Consider the following 13,876-nt stretch of genomic DNA (forward strand, 5'->3'; position numbering starts at 1 on the left):
TCAGGACAGTGCCGCCCTGGCAATTTTTCCCAGCTGTGCTGAAGAACTCCTCTATGACCTTGAGAACATTCTGTCTCTGCCTCTGTCTTTTCCTCTCTCAAATGAGGCTTATGAAGAGGTTTCATATGTTGCATGGTAATTTGCTTTCAGAGCCTTCAGTGGAGGACGCTGTGTGAGCCCAGTGCCATGGAAGTCCCTCTCTACTAAGGTGAAACAGGAGTTTGACAGGCCCCAGAAAGAAAAAATGTTTGTATAACCAGATGTTGAACACACAGAAAGACCTCAGGGTTGCCATGCTCTTTATTTCTCTTTGAATTCAGCTTCTCTCCGCAGAGTTTAGTTCTTTTCTATTTAATTACATCATCTAACAGAAACAATGTCTTTAGCTATGCGTGATCACTTAACAAAACCTATGACAGTGAGCAGTTCTGATCAGGGAAACTTCATTTAACACATCTTGCCAATCCAGAACCTGCCTGTTTCGAACAAGGTGAACATCCACACATACGAGACAGATAAGATGACCCAGCTCAATCTAGTATTACATGATAGAGCCAGTGACTGTGACACTTAATCCTAGAAACAATCAAAGCAACCTTTAAGTTTGCCAAACCCCTTACTGTCTGAAAGGGAAGAGGTGTTTGAGCTGGCACTGCTACCCCTAAAATGAATGGTGAATCAAAATAAAATAGTTGCAAATGCAGGATACAACTCTGTTCTGTGCTCAGGAACAGGGAAAAACGGAGGCATTACCATTGCCTTGGCTTTATTCTGAGAGTAGCTCCACTGGTTTAAGCGAGGCTGCCCGTCACCTGTGAAGGCTGATAGAGGAAGATAGTCACGGAAGTCACCAGAACCATGCTTGCTTCAGGACAAAAGAACGTGCCATCCGCGGCCAGATATTAGGGACTTACGAGGTGGTCAGTCTAAAGCAAATCTACTGGATACGGAAAATGAAGGGAAGCACCGTGAGGGGAAGCCCAGAGCTAACCCAAACCCCACCTTCCCCGCTGGAAACTGCCGGGAAAGGAGGGGAGCCGGGCTGGGGAGAGGGGCGGCGGGGTGCCCAGCTAAGCCCCCTCAGGGCTGGGGAGAGGGGCGGCCGGCCTCACCCGCGGGTGCCGCCGGGTCCGGCGAGGGGCTGGCGGGGCTGCCACCATCTCCCAGCAGCGCCAGCGTCCACCAAGCCCTCACCGAGGCGCCCACAGAGCCGAGGAGGAGGGTCCGGCTCCTCCCGCCCCCGCGGGGACACCGGTATCTGTCCCCTCAGCTGCCGCCCCCCTCCCCTCACCCCTCTCCCTTCCCCTCAGGCGCGCGGCGGGCGGGGCCCCGCAGCCGTTGCGCGGCGGCCGTTACCCCCCCGCGCCGCCGCGCGCCCGCCGTTGCCGTGGCGACGGGCTAAGCCGGGGCCTGGCTGCGGCGCGGCGGGCGCAGAGGGGGCGGACGGGCGGCGGCGGCGGGCCGGCGGCTCGGCGCTGCCGGGGCATGCACAACAAAGGCGGGAGGCGACGCGTCCCGGACGGGCTCAGCAGGTAGGTAGGTGCGGGCGGGGGGGCGCGGATAGGTCCCCTCTCGGCAGCCGCTCCCGCAGGACGGCTGCCCTCCGCCGTGCTGAGGGGGCCGTTCTCCTCAGGGGAGAGCGACCCGCGGCGCGGGCTCCGGCTCCGGCCCCGGCGTCGGTGCCGCACCTTGCGGGCGGCGGGTCTGCAACAAAGGCAAATGGCTGCGCGCCGGGGAGGGCTGCGGGGCTGGCGGTGGCCTCCCTGCCTCTGCCTGGCTCCTGCCCCTCTCCCGGATGGCACACGGAGGGGAACCGGGCGCAGCTTTTTATGTATTTATTTGGGTCTCCGTCCCGGGGCCCTTCGGGTACAACCGCTAGCTCTGCGCCCAGCCCGGGGAGCGGGATGGGGGACACACGCTTCCCGAAGCCTTCCCAACACCTTTCCCGGCTGCCACCTGCTCGTTGCTGGGGGACCCGCATGCCGCCCACCCCCTGCATTTGCTCGCCCCTCGCTCGCAGCGCTTTGCCATGGCTCCCGTTGGCGCAGGAGAGCGGGCTGAAAGGCTCTGCCCTGGGCAAGTCGCTTGCCCGGGGCTGCAGGCAGCTGCCCTCCCCGCCTAGGGCTCCCCATCCGCCCCCGGCTTTTTCTCCTCGGGTCCTAAAACAGCAGCCGCAGAGGCAACTTTGCGAATTGGGAGGTTAGAGCCTTTTCGATGCCTAGGGGCTTTTGTCCTAGGCAAAGTGGAATATTGTGTGCTGGTACGGTATTAGCCTGAGTTTAATTGTTGTAAGGGGTGGCTGAACAGCTCTTTAAATCTGCGGGGTGCCAGTGAGTCATTTCTTAATTCGTTTCCATGTGATTCATAACGTTTTCAACTCCGGGATGCCTTTTCCCAAATTCATAATAGGTTTTGATACCTGAGCTATTAGCAAGGGCATCTGTTTGAATCCATAGAGGTAGAAGTTTTACTGCATTGTTGAAAATAGCAGCTACGACAGAATTCCCTGGGGGGAAATCTATAAAACCTGCTCCTACCATTTTTATTTACACTGCAGCAAAGCAGCTCTGGGTGCATCTACAGTTTTGCCTTCCCTCATTTCCTAGTCATTGTGGAACTGAAAAGCATTATAAACAACTCTGCATTGTTTGTTGGTATTATAGTAAGGCCTGAGGGCTTGGTAATGGTTTTTTTCATTCATGGCTCTCAGAATGCTTCACAGACATCAATTAAGACTGGGAGCCCTGCTGCAAGTCAGAGAGGTTTTACTGATCCCATTTTACAGATGGAGGAGCAGATCGGAGACCTAGAAAGATTGAAGTCAAATTCAGAACCTAAGCCATCATCTTTCATATCCTAAACCCTCTGTTTAGGGTGCTCTTCCCCACCTTCTCTAGCAAAATTCTCTCTTAATTTCACTGGTTGCTCCAGGAGCTGTTTTGGACACTGACAGGCCATGTATGCTTTGGGATTTTGAGATACTGCTCTTGCATATTGCCGAAAATTATGTGCCTTTAGTGCCATACTGCTGAGAAGAATGATTTCTGATTAAAACAAGCCTGTGATTGTTCTTTGGTTTGTACTAGGGTAGAACCCAAGAAGGTTCTACCCAAGGTAGAACCCATTATGGATGAGGGTGCGTTAGTCAAGACGTTGTACAGCCAGATAGCAAAGAATGCGCAGAGCTGACAAGCCAAGTACAGAAAGTGTAGATACCCGTTATGACTTCTTTGACGGCCTCCCTTGCAAAAGACTCTCTTTGAAGGGCATATTTCCAAAAGCAAAACAAGTGGTTCCTACTGTGACTGTAACCCAAAAGACTCCTGATCCTAACCTGTTTTTGAGTCTATCCACTTGCTTTCGTGGCCCAGACAGGAGGTGGGCTGTGTTTGAGATCTGATTCCCATCCTTAGGCATTGCTTATGTTGATCTCCTTTAAGGCCTTTAACCAGAGAACTCCAGCTGCAGTCTCAGATTTAAGTCTTGCTGCCCTGCCTGTGGAGCCCTCCACAAGATAACAATGGTAGCCCCAAAGCATTTACAAAGTTTTAAGCTTCTTAAGCTTCATCTGTGTAAGAAAAGCCTGATGCAGACTAGGTGATGATGTACAGCTCCCAGTAGTCGCAGAGGGAAGGGAAAGGAGCAGACTGAATGCTTTTCTGGGTTTAATACCCATTGGGTGCTTGCAGAGTCTCATCTAGTCTTACAAGGTGTTCTAGAAATGCTGATTTCTTAATATTTAAGTTTGTAGGAGATCCAGTTTCACTTTAAATACATTCTGCCCCCGCCCCCAACCATTTCGGTGCTGCAGTTGCAGGAAGCATTGTTCATTGCTGGTAGGCAAGATGTGGTATCACAGTTTGTTTCCTTTCCAGTGTTTCAGAGGACAGTTCTTTCAGAGAAGACAGAGCAAGCGTAGCTCCAGGGCCTCCATGGCTGGGCATCAGCCAATTACTGTCATATCAGATTAGCTCTATGGCACATTAGCACTCGTTTATGTTCATACAGATGCAGCATGACTGTTCCATAGTATTGATGGAATTATTGTATTTACAGACCTATAATATGACTCATTGAAAGGGAGGTTCTGATTACAAAACCATGGACTTCCAAGGTGATTCCTCCGTGGCTTCTGTATGGGCCAGTTTTGAACCACGAAGAAGAAATGAAACACTAGAAAACATAAGCCAGTTTTTATTTACCATTGATGCAGTTTCCTTTTTGGCAAATTCTAGGGCAAAAAATCCTCTATCACAAAAGAAACAGGAAGAACTTACGGGTTTTTTTCCACCTTGCCATGATCCCGACTCAGTAGCCTACTGTAGCTACTTCTTGGCCTCTGAGAAAAGCTCTTACCTGCCTATGCTCTGCAGGCATCTAGCCCTTGAAACCAGCATTAAGATTTCCTCAGCTGCCACTGCAGTCCATGAGCACGTTCTCCTTGTCCAGAGCAGCCTGGCAGCAGCAGTCATGGGTGTTGGCGAGATGAGGAGGCATCACATGAAGCACTCCATAGCCAGAATTGTAAAGCTGTCCACAGCATGGTGACTTACCTGCTGACATTCAAAGGGTGTGCCCGTTTGTCTCTGGGAATAAACTAGGCACCTCTGGCCAGAATCACCATGAGTTTCGCAGTCCCTGCTTCATAATTAGCTCAGCCTCAGCTTCCAGCTGCTTTGCAGTTTGTAGCAGCCCTAGCAGCTGGTTCCTGGCAACCATTGTCACCTTCCAGCACAGGAACAGCTTTAGCTCAGAGTCTTGGGAGGATGGACAGGGCTGGCAGGATCAGTGATACTAGGAAAAATAATGAAGGTGCAGAAAGCAGGTGCATGGGCACAGGGAGGGAAGGTAGACTGAGAACATATGTGACAATGAGGGGAAAATGAAGCGAGAGGTGGGAGCAAACGCCTAGACTTCGTAGAAGTCGCAGACGAGGTAGGACAGAGGAAGAAGCAGGGAGCTCTGCAGCTTGTAGGAACAGTGAGGGGGTTCTCCTCTGCTGCCAGGGATGAATTGTATTACTGCTGCCAGCCTTCCAGCCCACTGCTCAGGCTTCAGAGCTGCTCAGCCAGCCCCGAGCCACTGCAGAGTGCCATGCAGCATTTGTTATTTTCAAAACACCCTGCTGTAAGTTACAGCAACAAAAGGTGAGTAGCTCTGAGAACTGCACAGGAGTGCTGGGGTCAGTTGCCTTGTACACAGTGCCATCCCTGCTCAGGGAGGGCCCTGGGAAAATCTGCGTCACCGCAGCAGACACCAGCATCAGTTATATGAGGAGCAGTGATTTGCTGCTCAAGGACAGCAAGGACGTTGGAAAGTCTGTGATTTCAGGAATTAGTTATGGAAAGCTGGGACCCTCAGGCTGAGGTAATAAGAGTAGCTGGAGAATTAGGCAATTCCCATATTCATGAGATGACAGACTGCAGTCCCTTTGCCAAGGCTGTATTAAATACACTGAGGGGCAGAGGAGTTTTCTGGCTTTGCTAACAGCTGCTTCAAGGTGAAGCACAAGGGGAAAAAGAAAAAAAAATTCTCCACTGTCTGCTGATATTCATTTTGCCATGTAACAACTCGGGGCTCTCTGCAGACCTTTTGGAACGTGGGTTTGAGACAGTCCCCTCACTTTCTAGAAATAACCTGATTGGGAATTAAACAGTACCTGTCCTAAAGACTTCTTTCCAGGAAGGAACTAAAGGAACTAAAGCTTTTGAAATCCTTCTCTGTCTCCTGTCCTAGACAGGAAGTCAAGGAGCAACAGTAAATTTTTTCTTATAAAGAAAAAACATGGCTTTGTGTTTTTAGCTAGAGAGAGTGTCTACGCCCTTGCCTTCTCTGCTGCTAAAATGCTTAAAGATACATGTAAGCAAAAATCCATTTTTCCTTTGGGATACGAAGCTTCAGCAGATGCTAGTGGGAGTTTACAGGCTTGGTTCTTTGTGAGTGCCTGCAGAAGCAGCCAGACGCTGCACTAGCTGTGGATGCAGTGCTAGAGCTGCTCCAGTCAGACACTGTGCAGCCCAGCTTGTGCCTTCCCTGGCGTCTGGGAGCAGTGCTCAGTGTCCTGTCAAAACTCATTTGTTTGCAACACAGCAATCTGACTGTTTCTGCAGGCATGTTTAGGAAGCCAGTTACTGACTGAAAGATGACAGTGGCTTTGACCACAAGCGAGTGATTTACAAGATTCGGAGTACACACAGCTGAACTTTTCATGCAAGGTTCTTCCCCCAGGAAGAAGGGAATTAAAGACCCTTAGACACCAAGGAGAGACAGCTCCATTCAGACCTAGCACAGAAGTGATATGCATTAGTTCCTACTGTCACAGCCAGTCAGAGCTGCTGTGAGAGATTCATCTGCGGGCTTCATACCTTGTCTCAAGGACAACTCGCCTACCATTCCCTCTAATCAAGTCCTTGCTCATCTTGAGGATCTTTGCATCTCATACACCTCGCTCAATAAACCCATCCTTCAGAGAGGTCTAGAGGCAAAGGAGTGGTTCAAAGTTTGACTGGAGGAGAATTAGCACCAGCCATGGCTGGTACTGGATGGAAGCCAAGCCCTCTGGATTAACAGGACATTGGTGCCTGGGGATATTGATCAGCTCAGTGCTGAAGTACTCCTGTCACTCATGGTGGCGTGACTTATCCTTCCAGCCTGCTTCTAGGAGTAGACAGAAGCAACCCCTTTCAAGAGGAGGTCCCTCTTGAAAGACCCCTTTCAAGAAAGTGCCTTTCAAAAGCCAGGGAGGTAACTGCTTCTCATAAAGGATCAATACGGTTTCACTGCTAATCCACGCTGTGGTAGTTTAACCTGGAAAAACCTCAGGCATGAACTGAACTGAGGCCTCTCAATTACAGTAAGATCTGAGAGCACTCCCTCAGGAGTCCTGGTTTGCGGTACTTAACTGTTTTGCACTGATGTGCCCCGTTTTTTACCACAGCTGTTGCAACAGCTCTGTTCTCTGTGGACAATCAGGGTTCAGGTTTCCACAACACAAGATAACCTGTCTGTGAGTCCCAATGTAGCAGTCCTCTTCCTGGTTTAAGGGCTAGACATAGTTTTGGAAATTGGTGTTTTATGCTTGCAGAAGCCATACCTGCAGTGGCGAGACCTCACAAGGCGTTAGTTCAGCTTCTCTGAAAGCTCAGTGTCATTGAGAACAAACAACAGCCAGTCACAGGAGAGAAAAAAAGAAAGAAAAAGAAAATCTGTTTTTGAAAGAGGAAGGAGTAGGCCATAAAAGCCTTCCTTACTGATAAGCAGCCCCTGAGCTGATCCGCTTTTTAACATTAAGGTGCATAGCTTGCTTGTTTGATCTGCCACTTGAGTCTCAGGACACATTCCAGCAAGTATGGGCATCCCATTTCTGACTCTGAGAACCAAGTCTGCCAGTACACAGACAATTGCGTCTTTCAGGGAGGATTCTCTGGCCTTTATTTCAGGTTCTCTCCTACCTGGTTGCCATATAGTCGTGTCCCCAAGGGACACAGTCATTGCTCGCCTACGCAGCACTGTGTTACCTCTAGTCACATGCAAACAGTAGAGCAATAACTCTGCAACACTTTTTATTCTGGCTCTCAGCACACTCAAGCTTTTCTTCATTATAGGAGTAGCACTAGTACATAAAACGGAGCTAGCCTAGTCCAGAATACTGGCTGGTATTCAAAGACCACTTCCTCCAAGCTCAGGATCGGTGCATCCCTGAAAGAAATCGGCTAAGGGATGCAGGAGACCTGCATGGTTGAGCAGGGAGCTTCTGAAAAAGCTCAAGTGGAAGAAGGAAGTTTACAGTAAGTGGAAGAAGGGACTGACCCCTTGGGAGGATTACAAGAATGCTGCCAGAGCGTGCAGGGATGAAACAAGGAAAGCCAAGGCTGCCTTGGAATTAAACCTGGCTAGGGATGTCAACCTCAACAGGAAGGGCTTCTACAAGTATATTGGAAGCAAAAGGAAGACCAGAGAAGTTGTGGGCCCACTGTTGAATGAAACAGGAGCCATGGTGACGGAGGATGCGGAGAAGGCAGAGTTACTAAATGCCTTCTTTGCTTCAGTCTTTACTGCTCGGCCCAGCCCTCAGGAGTCCCAGGCATTGGGGGAAGTAACGGGGAAAGAAGACGACTTCCCTTGGGTTGAGGAGGATCGAGTGAGGGATCAATTAAATCAATTAGATATTCACAAGTCCATGGCCCCGATGGCATGCACCCGAGAGTGCTGAGGGAGCTGGCAGAAGTCATTGCTGGGCCGCTCTCCATCATCTTTGAAAGGTCCTGGAGAACAGGCGAGGTGCCTGAGGACTGGAGGAAAGCCAATGTCACTCCAGTCTTCAAAAAAGGCAAGAAGGAGGAGCTGGGGAACTACAGGCCGGTCAGCCTCACTTCCATCCCTGGCAAGATGATGGAACAGCTCGTTCTGGGCATCATCTCAAGGCATGTGGAGGAAAAGAAAGCTATCAGAAGTACTCAACGTGGATTCACCAAGGGGAAATCATGTCTGACTAATCTGATAGCCTTCTGTGATGGCATGACTGGATGGATAGATGAGGGGAGGGTGGTAGGTGTGGTCTACCTTGACATAAGCAAGGTGTTCGACAGTCTCCCACAGCATCCTCATAGGGAAGCTTAGGAAGAGTGGGCTTGATGAATGGACAGTAAGGTGGATAGATAACTGATTGAAAGACAGAGCTCAGAGGGTAGTGATTAGGGGCACAGAGTCTAGTTGGAGGTCAGTGATGAGTGGTGTTCCCCAGGGGTCAGTACTGGGTCCAGTCCTCTTCAATACATTCATCAATGACCTGGATGAGGGGATAGAGTGCACCCTCAGCAAGTTTGTTGATGACACAAAGCTGTGGGGAGTGGCTGACACACCGGAAGGCTGTGCTGCCATACGGAGAGACCTGGACAGGCTGGAGAGTTGGGCAAAGAGGAACCTTATGAAATTCAATAAGGGCAAGTGTAGGGTGCTGCACCTGGGGAGGGATAACCCCATGCATCAGTACAAGTTGGGGGCTGACCTGCTGGAGAGCAGCTCATCTGAAAGAGACCTGGTGGACAACAGGATGACCATGAGTCAGCAATGTGCCCTTGTGGCCAAAAAGGCCAATGGCATCCTGGGGTGCATCAAGAAGAGTGTGGCCAGCAGGTCGAGGGAGGTCATCCTCCCCCTCTGCTCTGCCTTGGTGAGGCCGCACCTGGAGTACTGTGTCCAGTTCTGGGCTCCCCGGTTCAAAAAGGACAGGGAACTGCTGGAGAGGGTGCAGCAGAGAGCTACCGAGTTGATGAGGGGACTCGAACACCTCTCTTATGAAGAAAGACTAAGGGATTTGGGTCTCTTCAGTCTGGAAAAAGGACGGCTGAGGGGGGATCTTATCAACACTTATAAATACTTAAAGGGTGCGTGTCAGGAGGATGGGGCCAGGCTCTTTTCAGTGGTGCCTAGCAACAGGACAAGAGGTAATGGGCACAAACTTGAGCATAGGAAGTTCCACCTAAACATGAGGAGGAACTTCTTTACTTTGAGGGTGGCAGAGCACTGGAACAGGCTTCCCAGAGAGGTGGTGGAGTCTCTGTCTCTGGAGACATTCAAAACCCACCTGGACGCGTTCCTGTGCAACCTGCTCTAGGTGACCCTGCTCTGGCAGGGGGGTTGGACTAGATGATCTCCAGAGGTCCCTTCCAACCCTATGATTCTATGAAGCAACTGCAGGCACTAGCATAGCCCCCAGTCACATCAGCCATCCCCTCCACGCTTACAACAGTGCAGTAGGCATAAGTGCATAGCTTGTATTTTTTTTACAGGCTGACTTTTGACCTCCATGGGAAGAAGCTCCCTGTTCCCTCTGCCCTGTGCAGAGGGATGAGAGTCAGCAGCTTTATTTCCTCATTGCATTAGGAGCCATGCTTTTACCTGTATCTCACCTTGTGTAAAGACTGTCAAAACAGAGTCCTTTTTGAGTAAAGTCATATTGAGTCAAACTCCAGTTATGCCTCAAGCTAACACTACTATAAAGAATAATCCATTTGAGAATATCTAAATGTTATACAAATCAACTCAAAGTTGTTGTAATAGGAACGGCAGATGATATATATATGCTAAGTAGTACATCATTAAAAATAATGTTCCTAGCCCTCCATAAAGAGAAAAATTTAGACATACTTTCCCTTCTTAGGATCTGTGTAAGAAACACTTGCCCTTACCTGGTCATGCCTTCTGCTTTCCTCCCAGAACAAGACCCAGCCTTTCCCTCCCATAGTAGCCAAGGTGAATGCACCTGCTTGCATGACACAGCAGAAGCTCGTACTGCTCACTTTCAGTGAGCAAGCTATAAAGGTGTCCTCACAGAAAATTCCTGGCTTTCTGGACCAGGAGAAGTGGTCTGCTATTTTCAGATGGAAATTAGAGAAATGGGAAAGCTGGCCTCTAGATAGGCATGTACTTAAGGGGCAGAATGCCAGAGGGTCTCTGCAGTCCCTGCTGAATTGATTTGAAAGATGCGAGTACTTATTTTTGGTGAAATGATGTGGCACATTCTGTGAGAATATGGCTATGAATATAGGTGCTGAACACTTTTAAGAATGAGGGTTTTGTGCTGTTCATTGGTGGATCTGAATGTGGTTGGAGAGGTGGATATGTGTTAGCAGAGTGACTAAACCTTTGAAATGCATACTGAGGCAAAGCTAAGTCAAGTGAGATGTCCACCTTTCCAGGCAATGGACAAGATCACGATATGTCTGGAAATACAACTCCCAGTCCATGGTTCCACCTGCAGGACCACACTACATCATTTTGTAAAATAGTGTTAACAATCCATTTTGGATTATCTCTGTAGATTATCATAATTGTTGCATAGTAAATGTGTCCATGTGTAAAAGTCCTCAGCGTTAACATATGTGTGCAGACTGGAGTTTGCCACACACAGTATTTAGCAGCTGCATAATCCTGCTGATGCCAGCATAGCTTCCTTAGGTGGAAGCCGTGCACAGGGTGTGGTAACAGGAGGTAAGAGGTTCATAAACTTGACGGTTGGACAAGAATGCTGAGATGTAAACTTTTGCTAGACATGGGCTACAGGATTTCCCCAAACTGATTTCTTCTGTCCAGTGCCCCTCTCCTTTAATGGCTGTTTCCAGCCCCTGAGCCCTGTGAACCAAACTTAGGCATTCACATCCCCAGTCTTGCTGGCTGTCAGCAGCCAGTGTCACCATCAGCTGCCTCTCTGGGCACCTGTGCGGTGGATGTGCTCTCACCTCGTGCTGCAATGCTGATTAGTTGGACACAATGCTGTGTGCGGTAACGAGGGATGTTCTTTCTGTGCATCACACGTTCTGCTTGCACTCAAAGGGAATCAGCTGCTGGACTGAGCTCAGACAGAGCCACATGGGGCAGTGGGGACACACCGAGGGGCAGGGTACGGAGGTGTGGGCAGCGGATGCTGCTTCAAGTTGAATCCCTGCTTCATAGCACAGCTCTAGTTCATAATTCATGCAGGGCTTGACCAAAGCTGTAACGGGAGTGCGAGTGGCTATGGCTTTGGGGGCAGGTGATAGTCCTCCTTCACCTTCTTCTTCAGGGTTGTGGGAGGGACAAAGGATGAGGAGTTTATAACAAAACACAGAAAAATGGGTTGAGAAGCCTCATCAGGTGACAGGATAGCAGAGGGTGCTCTGTGGTAGGGAGAGGAGTTTCTGTGGCAAGGAAGAGAGGGTGTAGCAGTGGTGTCTGTGCTGAGGAGAGAGGAGCTCAGAGGGAGCAGGGTAAGGCAGTGGAGCAGGGAAGATGCAGGACAGGGGTGTTAGCTGCGGCTGATGAATGGCAGTTGTTTATTGGCTTGGGAAGACCATGTAATCTCAAATGCCTGGAGCTTTTGAGATTCAGCCCTATCAAGCATCAAAGCAGCAGGTGGGCAGCGTGACTTCAGGTAAGGAAGAGCAGAATGCCTGCCTCCTAAATATATTCCCTTCATACCCTGCCCCGTGCTCTCTGTCTATGTTGCCATTTCTGCTGCTGTTTGAAATACACAGCATCTGGAAAAAGCAATGCCCTTGTATAGTGCCTCTGGCTTCAGGAGAGTTCTCCCAGCATTGAATTTGGCCCATGGATTTTAATTACTCTCTGCTGCGATAGTAATGAGAGCCAGTGGAATTGTAGTGATTTTATTTCCTTTTAATTTGTTATGATGCTCCGGATGCAGATTAACTTTCCCAGCTCGATACGTATTATTGATTCATTGTGCCTCGTGATGTGGTAGATGGCTCCAAGAGGTGGCTGATTTCACTGTAGCTTCCCTTGGTAGCTCTGTACCACATGCAGTGTCCTCCTCGCTCCAGCAGTAGCCAAAATTGGGTACCTTTGCTTGCATCTGATTAGGTTATTTACATCCATGTAACTGAGGATAAACTCGGGCCTATGTTAGTGCCTCTTCATATGCAATAGTCAAGGTCTCCGAGCTTTCTTTCTGTTCAATGTACTAAGTGTGAGGACAGGATATGATCATTTAATGGAGATGAACCTGCTTCTGCGCCAAGCACAGGGGTGACCCACACTGAGGGGAATCATCTTGCAAGGAGGGAGGAGAGCTGTAGTCAGAGGTGTCTTCCAGCAGCACTCCTCCAAGAACACCCTTGCCTGGGAAGGCCCTTGGCAAGGCAGTGGCCAGCCTCTTGCCCATGTCCCCATGTGCCAGGCTTGGCTGATGGGCATATGGTAGACTGCATTGCCCAGTTGTTCATGGGGTTGTGGAGCAGCAGGGAGACTCTTAGCCTCAAGACCTCCCTCTCAGTGAGGAAACCTGATAGGAAAACTTATGGTATAAGACTGCACTGTACTGAGGGATCCTCCCCGGCTTTTTTTAGAGAAACGCCCTGCAGTCCTTAATGCAGAGTAATTCATGTCTTTCTTCCTCTGTAATTACGTCATTGAAGCTCTAATGGGGACAGACCCTGAGTTCTCTCAATACAAAGCCCAACCAGAGGTGGAGATAAAGAGGCTGAGACAATGTCTTGCTGGTTGTAACAGCAGTGACTGCAAGATAACCTGCAGCGCCATTAGCCAGAATTTGTTCCACAGGCTCAAAGACACCCCAGTGGAGCCAGGCTGGGTGTGTCACTATATTGGTGCAAGTACACAGCCAGCCCTAGGCTGGAACCACTGCTGGCTCTGCACCACACAGCCTGCTGCTCCTGCCTGCTGGTGGCTTGCTGGGCCTGGCTGCAAACCTGGTGCTCCACCTAATCAAATTATCTCATGGGGCAGTGCAGTGCTCAGAAGCAGTGGAGGTGTTTTCTCTCCCCCATGGTGTTACTATCCTACATGATCTTGGATAGCAGAGAGCCAAAAGAGAAAGGGGGGAGAAAGGCAGGAGTCAGACTCAGCAGCTCTGCATCCTTCTCTGTGCCAGCCCCTTGGCACGGACTGCAGCAGGAAGCCCGGTGTGCCAGGACTCATCTTAGAAAGCTACCTTGTCCTCAGCCATAGAATCATAGAATGGTTCAGGTTAGAAGGGACCTTAAAGATCATCTAGTTCCAACCCCCCTGCCATGGGCAGGGACACCTCCCACTAGACCAGGTTGCTCAAAGCCCCAACCAGCCTGGTCTTGTGCCTCACCACCCTCACAGTGCTTTGTGATAACCGATCCCCTAGCTCTGTGTATCATTACAGCACGAGACCAGCGTGTCCCTCGGCAAGTCCAAAGGGACACTGACTCCATTGCATGAGTGACACGAGTGTCACATCGTCAGAGGCCATCCGGTATCCAAGTGCAGTCATTGCACTGCTGATGAGCAGCCCTACAGCTCAGTGATTATTACCTGTTTGCTGATGATGGTTATTGGCGCCTTGGAGGCGTTCCCTGGAGCAGAAACTAAACTCAGGCCAGAGTAGCTT

The 13,876-nt window shown here is 49.9% G+C and overlaps 1 protein-coding gene across 1 annotated transcript in view; it reads left to right on the plus strand.

The window, feature by feature from the left end:
• The first annotated feature begins 1,425 nt into the window (after positions 1-1,425).
• The window catches only part of LOC128913179 (uncharacterized), a 48,847-nt gene continuing 36,396 nt past the window's right edge, over positions 1,426-13,876 (plus strand). The window contains exon 1 of the mRNA XM_054210302.1: positions 1,426-1,532. The gene's annotated coding sequence lies outside the window, so the exon portion shown is untranslated. The remainder of the gene's footprint in view (positions 1,533-13,876) is intronic.

Source organism: Rissa tridactyla, chromosome 7, assembly GCF_028500815.1.
Source record: "Rissa tridactyla isolate bRisTri1 chromosome 7, bRisTri1.patW.cur.20221130, whole genome shotgun sequence".
Classification (NCBI taxonomy): Eukaryota; Metazoa; Chordata; class Aves; order Charadriiformes; family Laridae; genus Rissa; species Rissa tridactyla.